The following is a 6,172-nucleotide window of genomic DNA, read 5'->3' as shown; positions in this document are numbered from 1 at the left end:
TTACTGTTTAATTTCTTTAAAAATTCCCAGATGTACATAAATACATACTTGACTCTTAGTTTCTTCTTGTCCATCCCTTCCCGTTCTTAGCGGTGACTCAGTGGGAAAATAATTCTCAAATTTCGCTGATATTGTGGTTCAAATGTGGTGTTCAAAACTATGAGACATGGGCATGTATTAATGATCTACCACCATGTATTTTCCTAGATAAAATAGGTATTAATACCATAAATTAGGTAATATCATTTTACATGAGAATCAGAGTTTGACAAGAACCCTAAGAACTCAGTAACTTTAAATCCCAAATCATGGATAAGTAGAGCATTTTATTAAATCATTCCATTACTCTTAACAGCAGTAAGGTAATGAGTTCAGCAAATAAGGTTATAATTTGTTTTTAATATACCCATTGGAAAGCATTTGTTCAAGTTTCATAGAACCGGGCCATGTCCATTTCAAGAGTTCATACTTATATTGCTCCTACTATATTTTTATTCCCATTGCCTTATTCTTGCTCATGTATCCAATCAACAAGCTGTTAATGTTTACATATTTTATACAGAAACTCTGCCGAGTACTTGAAAAATAATTAGTGAAATATGCTCTCTTCTCTTAATCCAATTGCTGTCATGACCTACTCTGCATCTGGAGTTCAGAAAAATGTAAGGACCAGAGAAATAAGTGTGACAATAGTGGCAAAATGCTTCACAAAAAGGCACAGAATTTATACTTCAGGAAGATCCCACTAGTATTTAGTTCTGATATAGGTCAGAGTAGAAAATCCAACATTAAAAAAAAGTACTACCCGAACACAAAAACAGAACATGCTTGAATAGCCTCTTTGGCCACTGGGGGCTAAAATTTTAGATGTGCTGTTTTAAAGTATTTGTGGAGTAGCCTGAAAAATTGCCACTTTTGTGTCTTGAGCAGGAGGGAGTTCCTTGTGTTCTAGGTTACAATCAGTGCAAGTACCCCCACTATTCAGTCTTATAAACGTGAAGATCCATGGGACCTCAAAACACCTGTATCAAATTTAGATTCTTAGTAGATATCATGAGTTGACCCAGTAGCTTGTTTATGTAAATGTGTTTAACTTTCAGCAAGCAAATTGTCTTATTGGGGATCCGGGGACTAAATAAGAAGCAAACAATAACAATGAGTTCACTTGCCAAGGTATAAAGTAGCTATAGGATATTTCTCTATCTCTCAGCAGGAAAATTCAGAGGGAATTATGCAGATTTTAGAACCAAATAATAGTACTTGAAGTCATAGGTTTAGATTTGGTAGGTGGGGGGGAGGCGGGTATTTAACCTAATGAGTCTTTTGGCCCCTACACTTTCTTTTACACCAATTTTGTTTAAATTTCTTATAAATGTCAATTTTTAGGGGAACCTGGGTGGCCTAGTCACTTAAGCTTCTGACTGTGGGTTTTGGCTCAGGTCATGAGCTCATGATTCCGGAGTTCAAGCCCCTCATTGGGCTCTGTGCTGACAGCACAGAGCCTGCTTGGGATATTCTCTCTCTCTCCCCCGACCCCTCTCTCTGTACTTAAAGTTAAAAAGTTTAAAAATAAATACATAAATATAGATTTTTAAAGAATATAACATGTTTTTGAGAAATATTAATTTAGGTGAGTGTGCCCAAATTGTAACAGGACTGAGTTTCACACAGAGAGTTGTGACACTGAGGCTTTTCTTTCCAGGAAGCATCTTTGTGCCAACACGGGCTCAGGGTTTGTACCTGAAAAACTGAACCGCAAGTGCAGCAGGGTGCAGTCTTTCATATGATTTCTACTTCTTTGTCTCCCATACTTGGTAACATACAGACATACAGTCTGATGGAGTGGTCTATATTACAGAGTCATGAGGAATGTCACATATGTACACATAGCCCCTCCCTTGTCTTGAGGTTTTCACCACATTACTTAAGAAAGGGCTCCACCACAAAATAAAATGCCTGCTTCTTAGGTAAGTTCATTAATAAAATTATGTCTGAGGCCTTAGGTCATGTTTGAAATAAACCCTAAATATTGAGTAGGATTTTTCTCAAAATCCTATGAAGGAATCGAATGTGTACCACATTCAATTGTACCACAACAGAGTACAGATGGACTTACTGACTGAGCAAGAAAATTAGAATATGGAAAACGAAATAAAGGATGGTAGAGAAAAGGAAGAATGTCCTTTCAAATATTACTTCTATGCATTTAAATTTTTTTTTAAATTAACACTGTATATGTATATATCTTCCACCTCCCACCCCCAATATATCTTGAACTGCAAGACAAAGACCAGTTAACTCTATAATCCCACTGTGACATCAAAACTTAACATTTTGATATCGTCTTTATTTTGTGAATCTTGTAAGAATATACCTACAATATCCTTTTGATTTGTGAAAAAAGGTGATCTGAAAGGTGATCTCAAGGTGTCAGATAACACACATAGTTTACACCCATTTTGTGAAATGCCACTGGAGTAAACGGAATGAATTACAAACAAGAATTAAAGTATAACATCAGGAACAGGAGTGGGGAGTGAGCATCGCTGACCAATGAGAAAAATAAACATTTCTGTCAAAGATAGTAGAGAAGCTCCAACCTTAAATATGCCGTAAAGATGTTGGCAGCAATTTTTTTTTTCTAAGAAACCCTAAGAAACTCTCATCTCAGAGTCAGGAAATATTAAGTGTAGAAATGGAAAATAGGGCTGAAATTCAGTGAAAGTATAAGTATAGAATTTAACTGTCATTAGACACCCATTTATCTTTCCCTAATCCTGAACACAAATCACAAGCAATCCATATTTATTCCTAAGGAAATTCACTGATGGTTGTACAGGAACATAGTTAGGACCTATGAATTATCAGATAAATATGTGACATTTCTTGAGGAAGGATCTTTTCACTGTTACCCTTCCAGAACCCTCTTTTCATCAATCATAGGGCACAACAGTCTTTACTGTTGTTGAAGTCACTAAGTTTTTCCGTTTCCAACTTATCTTAGAAAATCTAGTCTGTTCTTATTCTGCCTATGCACTTACTCCACAATTTTGCATAAACAATGGGAAAACTAAGACTTTTACTGTAGAGATTTGTACCCCACAATTAAACCCCTATCATTCCAGTATTTGAAAGTTCCCACAAAATAAAGAAAAAAGACAAGGAGAGACGAACACAGATTTGACCTAAGAAACACTTTTAAAAGGAAAAAAGCTCACACTTAGACATATTTTCATTTAACTTCAGAATAAAGGAGGAGATATTAAAGCCTCCAAAGACATTTTTTAAGTCATTCAAAAACAATGAGGAAGTATGATTGCCATGAAAAGTGCCAGATGTAGTTATTTAAGCACCTCAGGTCTAGAGTCAGGCAATGCAATTTACTAATCATGTGACTTCAGCAATTTATTTAACTTGTGCTTCAGTTAACTCAACTATAAAATGAAAATAATAGCGTTTATCTTTTACAGTTATTTAGACCTTAAAGTGCTTAGAATAGTACCTAGACCTATTAGCTGTTAAAATGTTGGCTATAGTAGTTTTCAGACTTCTAAAGATAAATCCTGAAGATGAGAAGACAGAGCATTGCATTCAGAATTTATAATACACATTAAATAATTGCAGTTACAAAATGAACACAATTACAGTGTCCATTTATAGTGTCTATATTGGTTCCTAATTGAAATTTGTTTTTAGCTCATGAATCCCAATTTCTGTTTGGTAGGAGAAATAATTACCTGGCCAGTCAAGGCAACTCAGCTACTTAGGATTTTAAGACCTGGGCCTTTGAAACACCTCTCTTCCCTCACTTCTTTGGTTGATAGAAGGAATGAGTTGGAACTGGAGGAACCTAGGTGTGCAATGTCTGCTCCAAATGTTGAACTCTGTCCTTGATAAGCTTCCATGTCTGGTCTATGATGTTAGCCAGTGCCTCCATTTTCTTTTTTAGGAATTTTAAGCTTTGATGTTGCAGTGGAATTACAGGGTAACTTGTTCTTATCTTGAAGAAGCTCAATATTTATCAGGGAGGGAACATAATATGAGCATGAATATAGAGTGTTCAAAATTTTTTAATAACTATGGGGTTACAGATTTTTTTTTACCTGATAGATGTCTCCCCATTGCAATAATTATGTTCCCAGATGGAATAATTTAGGTATCTACTTTCATAGGAAATGTATAGCTTTTTTTTTTTTTTTGAAGTGCAGCTTGGCGTTTCTCCTCCTGTCAATTTGGGTCTCACCTTAGTTTTTTGTTGCATGTATGTGATGTTCTGAACTCCGCTATCTCCCAATACACCTTGGGCCATCCTTCTATCTAGTCTCATCTACAGAGTCCCTTTGCCCCATTCTACTGTGAATCCTCAGCAGGCATGCCAATTCCACAGTCTCAACCACATTTTGCATCACATTCAGGAATTTCCTGATCTTTTTCATGTTGTTGACAGCCAAGGATCTCTGAAGTAAGTTGTAACTATGCATTTTCATGGAAGATACATACTAAAGAGTGTGTAAATATGTAGTGTGACTGTAGTGTGAAGATGCTAACTAGATTTAGAGATGGAAGAAATCAGAGTTTTCTATCACACACTTACTAGACTACATGAGAGAAAAAAATTGAGTTTCACTTATAAAGATAAATCATAAAATAAGACTAACCTACCTCTACAGCATTTCTATTGAGGAAAAACTTTTAGATTCATCCTTTCCCAAAGATCTCTATCTCATTGATCAATTATATGTGGTAGGTGAACTTTTTCTCTTCACTGCTTAAACAACTGCCCTAATTAGTGAAGAAGAATGAGAGTTTAGTCCTTAATGTGATCTGATCTATGGAGAATGTAATGTAAGGCTCTGTCTTCAGGATTAAAGTCTATGAATGTCTCTGAAATTCGCATATAATGCAATGGGAGTGTAGTTCCCTACAGTTAAGAGAAATACTTTAACATTTTATGACTTTTAAAAAATCTCGGTCCAACTGTATTTGATAATATAACATTGAATAATACAATATTCGCCATTATTTGTTGTAGGCCAAATATATATCTCTTTAATATTTTAGTGGTCAAAGTATGAAACTAGATAGTGTGATGTTCAAGTTTGGTATGACAGCTTAATTTACAGAAATATGATCTTTAAGAAATTATTTTTTAGCCCCATATTTGGATTAACTTTTCTTTCTAGTAGATTAATCCTAAAATAGAAAATCCTGGCTATCAATGGTAATTCAAAAAGCAAAAAGTTCTCTTGTTTGTTCTTTGATGGCTTAAAGGGAAACACATACATACATACATATATACATACATAATATACATTATATATATACACACATACACATTATATACACACACATATACATTATATGTAAGTATACACACACACACACACACACACACACACACACATACAAATGAATGTAATGATTTCCTTATAAGAAACACTGGTAATCAAATGCTTTAGGTCACATTTTTCTATTTCAAGATCCTCTTAGTCTTATAGTATGAAAAATAGTTTACATTTCTAATTTATTTTAAAGCATAGTTGTGGGGATGTAGATAGAAGAAAAAGTTATTTAAAAAATGAAGATGTTATAATTTCTCATCATCTCATCATGCCCTTCTTATAGCACCTAAGTTCAAGGACATGTGGAATGAAATGTGATAAGGAGTCTGTATATGTTACATATTACATTACCAATGTCTAGCTTCAATAAAAACTTCATCCAGCTTCTGTACCATGTGGTATATGAGTTAGACTCACTTTAATTGACTCCAGCTGTTAGTTATTATGTGGAATAATGAATCACAATCTTTTCAGCATTGTCTAAAATGAGATATGTGTACAAAGGGAGAAAATGTGTAAAAAATAAAAAAAATAATCACCAATTTATATTTATTGAGTGTACTAGCCCCAAATGAGAGGAAAGAGGGAGAATCTAGAACACGGCAAAGTAAATAATAAACTAAAGTAAAGGTATTCAGGCATAATGCAAAGAACAGATGTCTGCAAGTCAGCACACCTGGTTTTAGGCCTTGGCTTTGCCAGGAACTACCCATATCAGTGTCTCAAGTGTGAATTAAGCATGGTCCTTACAGCTCAGGTAAGATAGAGAGAGGGAACGTCTACCAGATTTCAATAGGCTGATAGGTGAACCAGGGTGACAATAGAGGATC

This window comes from Prionailurus viverrinus, chromosome A2 (assembly GCF_022837055.1).
Source record: "Prionailurus viverrinus isolate Anna chromosome A2, UM_Priviv_1.0, whole genome shotgun sequence".
Classification (NCBI taxonomy): domain Eukaryota; kingdom Metazoa; phylum Chordata; class Mammalia; order Carnivora; family Felidae; genus Prionailurus; species Prionailurus viverrinus.
Note: the sequence above shows the minus strand (reverse complement) of the source record.